Raw genomic sequence first — 12,176 nt, 5'->3', positions numbered from 1 at the left:
ACGAGGCCCAGGTCGTCTTTAACGGATCGTACCAGTGATGAAATTTTGGAAGGAGGGCGAAAGATGACTCTCACTTGATACTTTCTCAATATTCTGCCTATCTGTGAAGAAATATTCCCAATAAATAGTAGATAAGCAGTCGACCTGAAGGCCTCTTCCTCTTCCTTGTTCCGTCGTTTGTAGGTCTTCATCACTCTGTTCACTTGCCTAAGTGAAAAGCCATTCTTCAGAAATACTTTTTGCAGGAGTTCCAGTTCCGCTTGAAGACTGTCGCCGTCAGAGGTGGTATGGGCACGGTGGATCAAGGTTTTGAGAACGCCCATAGTTTGTGCTGGATGGTGGCAACTAGTAGCTTGTAGATACAGGTCTGTATGAGTGGGCTTTCTGTACACCGAGTGACCAAGTGTGCCATCACTCTTCCGTCGCACAAAGACGTCTAAAAGTGGCAGACAACCAACTTTCTCTATCTCCATGGCATGTTAAAGAAATACTTTTGTACTTTGCTGTATTAATAACACAAATATATTACATTTTCAGTGAAAATGTAATGTGCTATTGAACCTATGTAAACATTACAAATTTTAATGGCATTTAAATGCTAATATATAAAGTGTGCAGCTTTCATATTGACTTCACATTTACCTAATTAGAATTTAACAGTTCAATTACATTATTAAAAGCAAAACATCTCTCTTTGGTTTCAGTTAGTATAGAATAAGAGAATAGTTTATCAAACTTCCAGGTCACAACTGACTACAATAATAAATGTCTTATTCAATTTAAGATTGACTGATTAATGGAAATACTTTTTTTAATGTGGTCCAAATGTTATAGTTAAGTTTTTTTTTGGATCATCAGTCTTCTGAATTATTTCCTACAACCTGCCACGGATTCGTCTCTTGTGTCAATCTTTTCATCTCAGAGTAGGATTTGCAACCTAAGTCATCAATTATTTGCTGGATGTATTCCAATCTCTGCATTCCCCTACAGCTTTCGCCCCCTAAAGCTCTCTCCACTACCATGGAAGTTATTCCCTGAGGTCTTAACAGAGGCCCTCTCATCCTGTGCCTTCTTCTTGTCAGTGTGTCCCATAATATATTCCTTTTCTTCCTGATTATTTGGAGGACCTCCTCACTCCTTACCTTATCCATCCACCTAAATTTCAACATTTTCTGTAACACCGCGTTTTAAATGCTCCAATTTTGTTCTGTTCTGGTTTCCCAAAGTCCATATCTCACTACCACACAATACTATGCCCAACACCATATATTCTCAGAAATTTCTTCCTCAAATTAAGGTCCATGTTTGATAATGAAAACTTTTCTTCACCAGGAATGCCCTTTTTGCTAGCGCCAGTCTGCTTTTTACGAGCTTCTTGCTCTGTTGCTTTGTCTGTCACAGTTTATTTTGCTATATAGATAGAAAAACTCCTTAACTTCAATTACTCTGTCACCGCCAATTATGATATTACGTTCCTCACTTCTCTCGTTTCTGCTACTACTCATTGCCTTCGTCTTTTTCCGATTTATTCTCAAATCCTTAAATATTAGCTAGACTGTCATTTCAGCCAGCAGATTCTTTAATTCTTCTTCACTTTCACTGGAGATAGCAATTTCATCCGCTAATCTTATCACTAATATCCTTGCACGTGCAGTTTTAATTCCTCTATTGAACCTTTCTTTTATTTCCGTCATTGCTTCTTTGATGTATAGATTGAACTGTAGGGGTGACAGGCTACATCACTGTCATACACCCTTTGTAATAAGAGCATTTCGTTCTTACTCTTCCATGCTTATTGTTACCCCTTGGTTCTTTTACATATTCTATATTACCTATCTTTCCCAATAACTTACCCCTATTTTTCTCAGAATTTCGAGCAACTTGCACCATTTTACATTGTCAAATAGTTTTTCCAGGTTGACAACTCCTATGAATGTGTCTTTATTTTTCTTATGTCTTGCTTCCATTATCAAGTGCAATATCAGAACTGCCTCTCTGGTGCTTTAACATCCTCTAAAAACAGATCCTCAGTTTTCTTTTTCATTCTTCTGTATATTATTCTTGTCAGCAATTTGGATCCTTGAGCTGTTAAGCTGATTGTGCAATGATTCGTACACTTTTCGGCTCTTACATTCTTCAGAATTGTGTTAGTGATATTATCCTGAAAATCTAATGGTATATCACCAGTCTCATTCATTCTACACACCAACATAAATAGTTATATGGCTGCCACTTCCCCCAATGATTTTAGAAATTCCAATGGAATTTTACCTATCCCTTCTACCTTATTTTGTAGTACGCCATCAACAGCTCTTTCATGTCATGATTCTAATACTGGATCCCCTACCCCTTCTTGTCGACTCCTGTTGCTTCTTTTTGTCACATCATCAGACAAGCCCATTCATACAGGCCCTCAATGTACTCCTTCCACCTATCAGCTCTCTTTTCTACATTTGAAGTTGAATTTCCATTGATTCTTAAAGCTACCGTTCTTAATTTTAGTTTCACTGAAAGTTGTTTTGACTTTCCTGTATGCTGAGTCACTCGTTTTGACACTCATTTCTTTTTCGATTTCCTCATATTTTTCATGCTGACATTTCACCTTAGCTTCCTTGCCCTTCCTAATTATTTCATTCCTAAATGAACTGGATTTCTGCATTCCTGAATTTACCAGAGCATTTATTAACTTACTTCTTTCATCATCAAGAAAGTATTCCTTCTGTTACCTATGTCTTCTTCACAGTTACCTACCTTGTACCTAGGTTTTTCTTCCCAACTTTTATGAATGCCCTTTTTATAGACGTCCATTCCACTTTAACTGAACTGCCTACTAGCAAGTTCAGTATAGCAGTATCTACAGCATCAGAAAACTTCAAGCACATCTCTTCATTCCTTAGTATTTTCGTATCCCACTGCTTTGGGTTTTGATTCTTTCTGACTAGTCTCTTAAGCTTGAGCCTACTCTTCATCATTACTAAATTGTGATCTGAGTCTGTATCTGCTTCTGGGTATGCCTTAGAATCCAATATCTAATTTTGTAATCTCTGCCTGACCATGATGTAATCTAACTGAAATATTCCCCAATCTCCTGGCCTTTTCCAAGTTAACTAGAACACATTGTTCTGTTCATTGAGGAGCTGGTCGTAGATTGTGTTCCAAAAATAAACAGCATAGAGACACTTTCTGCATGACCTGACCATCATTTTGCAGGACAATACTCAAGCACGTACAGTGCAAGCTGTTACTGATTTGTTTCTCTGATGGGGCTCCTAAGTGCTATACTACCTACTGCACACTCCTGACTTAAGCCTTCGTGAGTTCAATTCGATATCTAAACTGTGAGCTCTATCTGCAACAGCATTGAAGCACTATGCCTCGTCGACGTGTGTATCGTCATCGTCGCCACCGCATGCCAGTTTATAAACACATAATCTGCCTGGAAAATAAACTTGGAGCAAATGGCACTGCACAATCTGGTATTCTTAATGGACCTATATTTTTCCGTAGATGTCGAGTTAATTTTTACTCCATGTCGCAACTGGAGCAGTTGGCAGTGGGTGGTTTACACTCGCAATTGTCCACTGTGAGAACGTCTCGCTACCTGGTCTAGAATCTTTTGCCGATCAAGATGTCATCACCTACAAGACTTGGCACTGTGGAATCGACCTGAAGACGCAAAGTAGACCTAATTTTGTTTATAGTAATATGCCTCTTACGTTGTATACCTGTTCATGTCGTAAAGTTTCCAAGCATTCACTTCAGAACTGCTACAAATTCTTCAGGCAATGGACCGCGCTACTCGAACTGTCAACACAAGTGGCACTGCTAAGAGTATCCTACGACTTCCACATTGCTGGCAACGGGTTATACACAATGCTACTATGAAGATCAGTAAAACTTTGAAAAACCTATCTATTTTGTACAAGCTGTAAATAAATAGTGGCCACTATTAAAGTTCCAACCTTCGTATCTACTTCCTTGGTAAATTGAAGTACGTAGTAATAATAAATACACATTTACAAAGTGTTAGTGTCATACAAAGATTCAAATCTAAAGTTGTATCTTTGTAAGAATTGATTTACTGAATGCTGAAATAAATATGTTCATAGGAAGATTGTTCCAACAATAAGGTGAAGACCCTGAAACCCCACTGAAAAACGATGTCATTCCATCAGCTGCACCAGCAATGGTGAACGCTTCTCAGTAGTTATATGCCTGAAGTATAGTGAAAGATCGTCCTGGTAATACTTTGAAGAATAGACCTTGCAAAGCTTGTGTATTTTTAGATTCGATAATTATAAGATGTGCTTCTCTTACAGTTGCTCTTGATGCAAGAAGGATAGCTTTATTATGTAATTATTGTGATTTTGGATTTCTGTTGGTGGTCATAGTATTTCTAATTCAGTAGTTGGTGCTAATATACTTCTGAAGAAAGATCAAAAGTCTGATACAAAGAATTAAATTTCAGATGCAATAAACAGAATTATTACTCATCATAATTCAGGTGAAGCAAATCTTGTACATAAATCCTTGATGTGTATCTTTATCAGCTGCAGTTCTTCATGAAAGAATTGTTGTAAATAATGTGAAAGGGTACAGGACCGCCCGACATTGAAAATAGGTACAACATACTTCATTATTTTTGTCAGAACAACAATTTTTTTTTAAATAACTCAATTTCAATTAATACAGCGAAGCCGGATACCAGTGCGGGAAAGAATGACAATTTATTTATTTAATTGATCACATGTGCACTCCCACAAAATAAATCCCTACATCCAGTTTGGTGAGATCTGTGAAATGACTGAATGTATGGTCGTCTGCTAACTGCAGATAGTGAATGTGAATATATGATCATCTTTGAGACGATCCTTTGGCCACCTTTCGTGGGACCAAAGAGATGAAATTTACCTGTGCTTTGAGCGCCTGAAATGTGGCTGACCAATACGGTAGCAAGGTGCTCCCCCACTTCGGCAGAGGTGCGAGAGGACCTGAAGAACGGCCATGTTTCAGCACTCTGCCACTGGATCTTGTGCTGTTAAGACCTGTCTTAGTTGTGGTCCATAAAGACAAAAGAGTGGAGACATGGTATGCATGTGGAATATTTAAGAGTAGTTTGAAATAATAATTTCTCCATTTCAGGAACTTTTGTGGGGAGAATTAAATGTCAGGCAGGTAATATTAATGGGATCGTAGTAATCTTCGGAAGTGACCAACGGTCACAATGAAACCACGTGTAGCAATAAGTTGAAATACTTCCGTGCGCTTAAGTTAAGCTGAATTACTAGCGTGTGTACAATAAGTTTAAATATTTAAGAAATAGCATGTGTACCATAAGTTGAAATATTTAAGAAATGGCGTGTGCAGGACTCGAAATTAGAGACGAGTACTTCCACGTGGTGAGTACTGTGTGAGTCTCAATCCGTGTATGAGACAAAGGATAAAGAGAAGTACTCGTCCATGGTATCAGTTGAGGACTCGCGTGTGTGATGAATATGTTCTTAATATTACTTTGCGTGATATGATTCCGTGTGATGCTACATTCAAACTCTGAGAGAGAAGCAAGGTGAGTCGGCCGTCTGTCCAGCAACGCCACTTGGCTTGCATTGCACAGGAAGACGTGCATATATCTCCAGAGTTCATAGTAGGAAAGTAGAATTACAAAGTGGGGCAGTGTCGTGTGAAACTGGGATAAATACTAATTGAAGTGGGAAAGCTGAAAGTGATAGTGTTGTGACTATTAATTGTATTGTATTCCATGTTGTAGTGTGGTGTATGTCATGTAATTTGGGTAGGTGTGGTTTTGCATGGGAGAGTAGCAAGGTAGTTTCAAAAGATTAGTGGTTATGCATGTTCCTTTTGTACCGCTCGGTCTGGAGGAAAGTTTCGTGATGATGGTTGTGACAGTCGAAGTGTGAGATATAGCAAAAGATCCACCATTCTATCCAGAAAGTGCACTGTAGCGTTAAATAATTACGAGACCATAATATAGAGATTCACCAATGTAAAGCCATGCCCACTGGGCGGAATTTCTCATGTGTTATTGTTGTAGGTTACAGAATTTGTGTGTTTAGGTTATAGAATTTATCGGGATAAATAAGATAGTGAAAAGAAAAAGATTGGTGGACTTTTCCTTCGAATTGTATGTTGTCATGATGCCCCGAATTTATAATGTGTGCGCCATTCATATTCAGTGCGGTGGCCACGTGTTGATAAAAGCTGTTAAATAAAAGACAAAAAGAAAATGTGGTGTTGCCAGTGCGTAGTGAACAGTCAGAGTTCTGTAAATTACTGATAGGCAGAAGTGCGTTTCCGTTGCGTATTATTCATACAGGAGGATAATTTGTAACTTAATTGAGAGTACAAGAGTTCATATTACTCGATAAATAAGAATGAATCCACTCGTTTGGCAGACCACTCATCTTGCAGGCCTGACTGCTTGATGCCACAGTATGAGCAAGGCATGTGGGTGCCTCTCATAATTTCGACCCTGCCAGGATATTTTGCCAGGATATTTTGCTGTTAGGGTTTGCTGTTAAGTTTTTTTTATTTGATGGAATATATTGTGATAGCGCTAAGAAGTAAAATTTTTTGTTTGCAATTTCTTTCTGGATTGGTGAGGATCTTTCATTTTTTTTTTATGTAATTAATTGCTATATCGTCCAAGGCTGGAAGAATGTTGCATAATTTTTTTTGCGTAATGTCCATAGTAACTAGGTCGCAGTCGAAAAGTGTAGTCACCATGGAGAATAGTGATTCTGGCATGAATGTAGCAGTGCAGCAGGAAGTAGCTGTTGACCATGGGTTAATGAGCGATAACGGCAAACACTCGGAAGGGGCTGAATTGTTCAGCAGACAGCACCTAGGTAATCCTTTATGCGGCGGGCTTTGTCCACAAACGGGGGCTTTTCCCGACGACGCGGGCGAGCTGGGACTAGGTCAGGTATGCGGTGAAAGTGAAGCTACCCTTGGCGAAGCTAAGGTTTCTCAGGCGAACGAGGTGAGCGCACCGAAAGTAGCAAATGACAATGTGCTACTGCAGTTTTTACAGAGGATGGATAGAGATAATAAGGAGAGAGATAGGGAGAATAAGGAAAGATTGGAAGCGATGGATAGGGAGACTAAGGAAATATTGGAGGCAAATAAGGAAAGATTGGAAGCAATGGATAGAGATAATGAGGAAAGATTGGAGGCAATGGATAAGGGAAATAAAGAGGCAATGAGGAAGCTACACTCAGTTATTGATGAGCGTCTGCCCGCAGTTAATAATCGGTTAGATGAGGGGGAGAAGAATCTGGGTGTGTTGAAGCAGGTATGTGACACCGTGAAAGAAACAGACAATAATTTGGAGGTACAAATATTTGCAATAGAGAGTGATACTACTGAGCGTAGGGACGTGTTGCCGGATGAGCGAATCAAAGAAGTAGTGGTCATAATGAATACGATTAGTGCAGATGTAGAAAAGATCAGTATAAGAGGCGAGACAGGCTCTGACAGTACGCAGCGAGAGGTTTATGCCAACCAGGGGGAGATACAATCGCTATTACAGCTTAAAGAGGCGCAATTAGAAATAAGTAGGAAACATAGTGAAAAACTAGCACAGTTGCAATTAGCATGCAGTAGCGAAGGTGACACACCACCAGGTAGATTGCAGAGGGAGAGTGAGATAAATTCAAAAAGCAAAAATAGGCAGAAAGAGGAAGACGAATTCAGAGAGTCAGAAGAACGGTTGTGTCGGATAAAACAGGTGGCAAACCCAACTGGGTATAGTTCAAGGCTGTCTCAATTTCAAGATTCATTACCTTCATCGTGGGGACCGCTCCTCAAAATGAAGTTTGTGTGTAATCATTTGAGGGACGAGGCTAGAGTGAAAATGCAGGAAGTTATTAAAGTCTGTAGTAGCTACAAGAAATTTTGTGACAAGTTTTTGAATGAATTCTGGTCGAAAAGTAAGCAGGACCAGCTTAAACAAAGCATATTGCTGATGCCAAATTATAACGAAGGTGGTAGAAGAGAACCAGTGGCGTGCTATCAGGAAATGCTGAGACGAAATAGGTATTTGGATGTGCCATACGAACCTGGGGAGCTCATTAGGGTCTGTATAACGAAGTTGCCAGTGAGATTGCGCAGAGATATAGTGATAGCAGGCAGAGGCTTAGAAGATTCGGCGTCATTTCAGCACTTGTTACAGGAACTGGGTAATGAGAGCAATATCGTGAACGGAGACACGACTCATAGGTCAGACAGAGTCGAGGATAGGAATGGCAGAAATTATCAGAATGACAGGAGAGCATGGAATCCTGGCGTTTCTTTCTTTTCGTAATAGATTGATGGATCCAACATATCAGCCCTTAGCATGTTGCCTTAAAACACTTGCCACTGGCACTGAAAATTATCTATGTAGCAGACATACCCTACTGATATGTAGGAATGCAAATACCATACTTCTGATCACAGAATGAAACACCAGTAATGGAATCTGTTAGGCTGGTCTCTCAGAGCAAAATTTGCAAATTTTTATTTCGAACAGTAAAGTAAAAGGACTGTTTCCTCAAAGAAACCAGTTGCTAAAATGTTATGTAATAATGCCAATGAGCCCAGTTTAATTAGTGCAATTTGACTATTGCAGGTACTTAACACGTAATGTAAAAAGTCAACATTGTGACCGAAGTTTTTAGATTAGCTACCATCTGATCGGTAGTATGTCATTCTCATAGTGACAGTTATGAGGTGCTGCGTATGGTTGTTCGGAATCTGGTGTTAGGGAAAGAGGCCACTAGCACCAAAGTTTCTAACACTTGGGCTGTCCCATTTCTCCCAGCTTGTATATTCTCTGCTCACATTTAATTTTCATGTAAGCACAGATTCATAACTAGCAAATTCTTTACTGTGTACAGTGGACCATTCAGAGTGAGGTGTACTGTCCATGAAAATGCTGTAGTGATAGAGGCGATCAAGGGAAAACAATTGCGTGGGCTTCATCACATTTCTAACATCAAATTATGGAAAAGTTAAGGATAGATCGAAAGTAGGCAATTTATGGTAGATAGTCAGTGTATTTATTTGTGGTGTGTAACGTTGTGCAGGGTCAAATCGAACATAAGAATTTTCAGGCGGGATGTCAGGAAGTATGACGGAATATACTGGTCGAGTGAGTCATGAACAGGAGTCGACAGAGTGGTGTATGTACGTATTTTTTTGTCATATGAATAAGGATCAAGCAGAAACGACGTGATGAGTAATGAGAGGATAAAGATGGTAGATAGTGAGAGAAGCGACGTGATAAATGGTAGTTGATAAAGGTGATATTTAACGAGAGAAGCGACGTGAAGCAGTGTGTTAATAAAGAGAGATTCGACGTGATGAAACAGTGGTAAATAAAGGTGAGTAGAATTATTAATGTGGAGATGTCTTAGATGTATGTTACAGAGAGGCCTGTGTATGCTGCAATCGAGATTGATGCGAATGGCGAAGGAAGACCAGGAAATGATGGAGTAATGGACAGACGGAGGTCCGAAATACGAATGAAGAGATGAGGACAACTGCACAACGTGAAGGGACATAAAGGGAGTATGAGATCCAGGTGGTGAATGTTGTGGAATACTGACGTAAGATGTAATATAAGTGTAAATCTAATTCTTACCATAACATTTGCAACATAAAAAAAGTAATTTTTGTTGTTGTTGTTGAAGCCTGGTGCCAGTAGAACTATTCACAACGGTACCAAGAATGTGTACAGTTATTTTGCAGGATGAATAATTTGTGTATTTTTTGTTCTTAGATGAAATGTCGCAATTCTAAAGTGATATTTAGCAGGATGAATAGTCGGTAAAGTGAATGCAGAGGTAAGCCGATGGAGAGAGGTGCCAGAATGAAAGGACGAATTCGGAGACTGGAATGCTATCTCCGAAACAGCTTCATGTGTTATGTGGTTGAGTATAAGATAGCAAAGGTATGGTATGTTGTCGTGAGTGTGGTGGTGTTAAGGTTAGCTGACTTCTAGACCTATTCTGTTAGTGTATTAATGGACTGAATGAGAAGGAAAATGTGATGTCTGGTGAGTGAGAGTCACAGAGTAGTGTGATCAATGCGCACACTCCTGTAAAGGGGATGCTACCGATCCATAACTAAAACATTATTGGGCTTTATTGTTTGATTTGGATGAACCTCGATGGCAGGTCAGGATCTGACATCATGTGGATGGTTCATACATGTCCTAGAAATGTTGTTATATATAATAAAAAGGTAAAATATATAAAGAGATACTAATTTCAGTCTGTCGCAAGCACAAAGGTGCATTATGTTGTAGATTTAGAGTCATCAGTTTCTAAAATGTTTATTGTGTTTGGATGTTAAAGTAGTTTACTATTTAATAACATGTGGTAGGTAACTGTGAGCTGTGTAGATTATTTCTTATTTTTTTGTTAGAACACTTTCAAGGGGTATTAATTTCAGTCTGTCACAAGCACAAAGGTTCACTGTATATTGTAGTTTTAGAATCAACAGTTTCTAATATTTTATTGTGTTAGGATGTTAAAGTAGTCTACTATTTGATATTGTAATTATGAGCTGTATAGATTGTTTCTTATTCCTTTTTTTAACACTTTCATGTTTTGTATGAGGGACGACAGGTACAATCAGTAGCACAAGTGTGGGCTGTATATAGAAAAGGGTAAAATGTTGATGTTGTATGTGTAGAAAACTAGGATGTATAATTTTATGTTTTTTAGAACAAAGATTCTTTTATTACCAATGTATCTAATAGATCATACATGTAATCAATGAGTATTTAAATAATGTAAGAATATCCTTTTGTCTGTAATGTTGCGAGATGCATGGAAGGGTCTGACTGATTGGGTGTCGTAGCGCTGAGGTGCTACGCAGAACGCGCCCATACCACTAGCGGGGCCGAGCTGACGTCGCCATGGCGACGGGCGACAGAGCCGCGGCACTCCCCACTCCACTGCCGGTCGAGGTACACTCCACGCGCCCGCTACATCAGGTCAACGGCCTGGGGCGACACGCACGTACCACTGGCCATTCATAAGTTCCGCCACCCTTACGACGGGGGAAAGTATCCCGCGGAGGCAACAGTGGGTGGTTTCTTCTGCTCAACGGCTCGCGCGGCGGCGCGACGGCAGAATGAACGACACGCCGCAGAGTCCGGTGGGCATTTTTTACCAGCAACTATTAACTAATACTGGACTGTGGAGCTGTGAAACAAGATGACTGCTCGTTACGTCTCCATAAGGTGGAAAGTGAAGGACTGGTGGTTCCACGTTGTGAGTGGTGGAAAAGATTTTGTCTTTAGCAGACAGGACGATTGTTTTGTTTTGTCTTGACCATTGAACGGTGGGATCCATAAACTTTGGCAGTGACTTGATAAGTGTGCTTTGTGAATTGCATGTGGGACGCTTGGTATACTTAAGGAGGACAGTTGTCGTTTGGTGACTAATTATTGTATGAACGCAATAAACTAAAGTGGGACATTGACATTTGCATTTGTAGTAGGAGACATTTCTTTAATTGGTGCGGGAATAAGTTGTGGTGGTTGGAACTTACGACTTTTAATTACACCATGAACTGAAAGGACAGAACCGTGGGTAATAGTAGTTGTAGGGCCATTTCTGGACGACAAGATTCGTGTGGATGGTACTCTGAGAGTGACTATGACATTTGTGTTTAATGTGAGATACAGATTACTGTTCAGTGCGTGTTCAAAATGCCGATTTGAGTGACCTAAAGACTTTCGTCTGGGTAACCATGGGAGAGCTTTGACACCGAGACAGTGTTTCTAGGGAACCTGTCAGCAACTTTTTTGACCCCAAGAAAACCACAGAATGAAATGATTCCGTGTGACTCGCAAGATAGGGAATAATGTATTTGTACTTGTAAATGTGTAAATTTTTTATATGTTTCATTCCTGAAGGGACAGCAAGTGTAATTGTATTTCATTAACGTATGTGTTTAGAATAGTTAGTGTGTTTTTTTGTTTTTTCTGGGTTATCAAGTTCACGTAGCATGTTTATTAGAATATTTGGTACAATGATGCTTTAATTATTAGCCAGTGGCGTAATACTAACGTAGCGGCTCTTGTTGCATTGGTCAGTAAGGTTGTCACAGGGGACAAGAGTTTGCATTGCACAACAAATATCGGAATTAGCTGATGCATTTTG

The sequence above is a fragment of the Schistocerca americana genome, chromosome 3 (assembly GCF_021461395.2).
Source record: "Schistocerca americana isolate TAMUIC-IGC-003095 chromosome 3, iqSchAmer2.1, whole genome shotgun sequence".
NCBI lineage: Eukaryota > Metazoa > Arthropoda > Insecta > Orthoptera > Acrididae > Schistocerca > Schistocerca americana.
The sequence above is the reverse complement of the archived record's forward strand: the minus strand, read 5'-3'. Positions refer to the sequence as shown.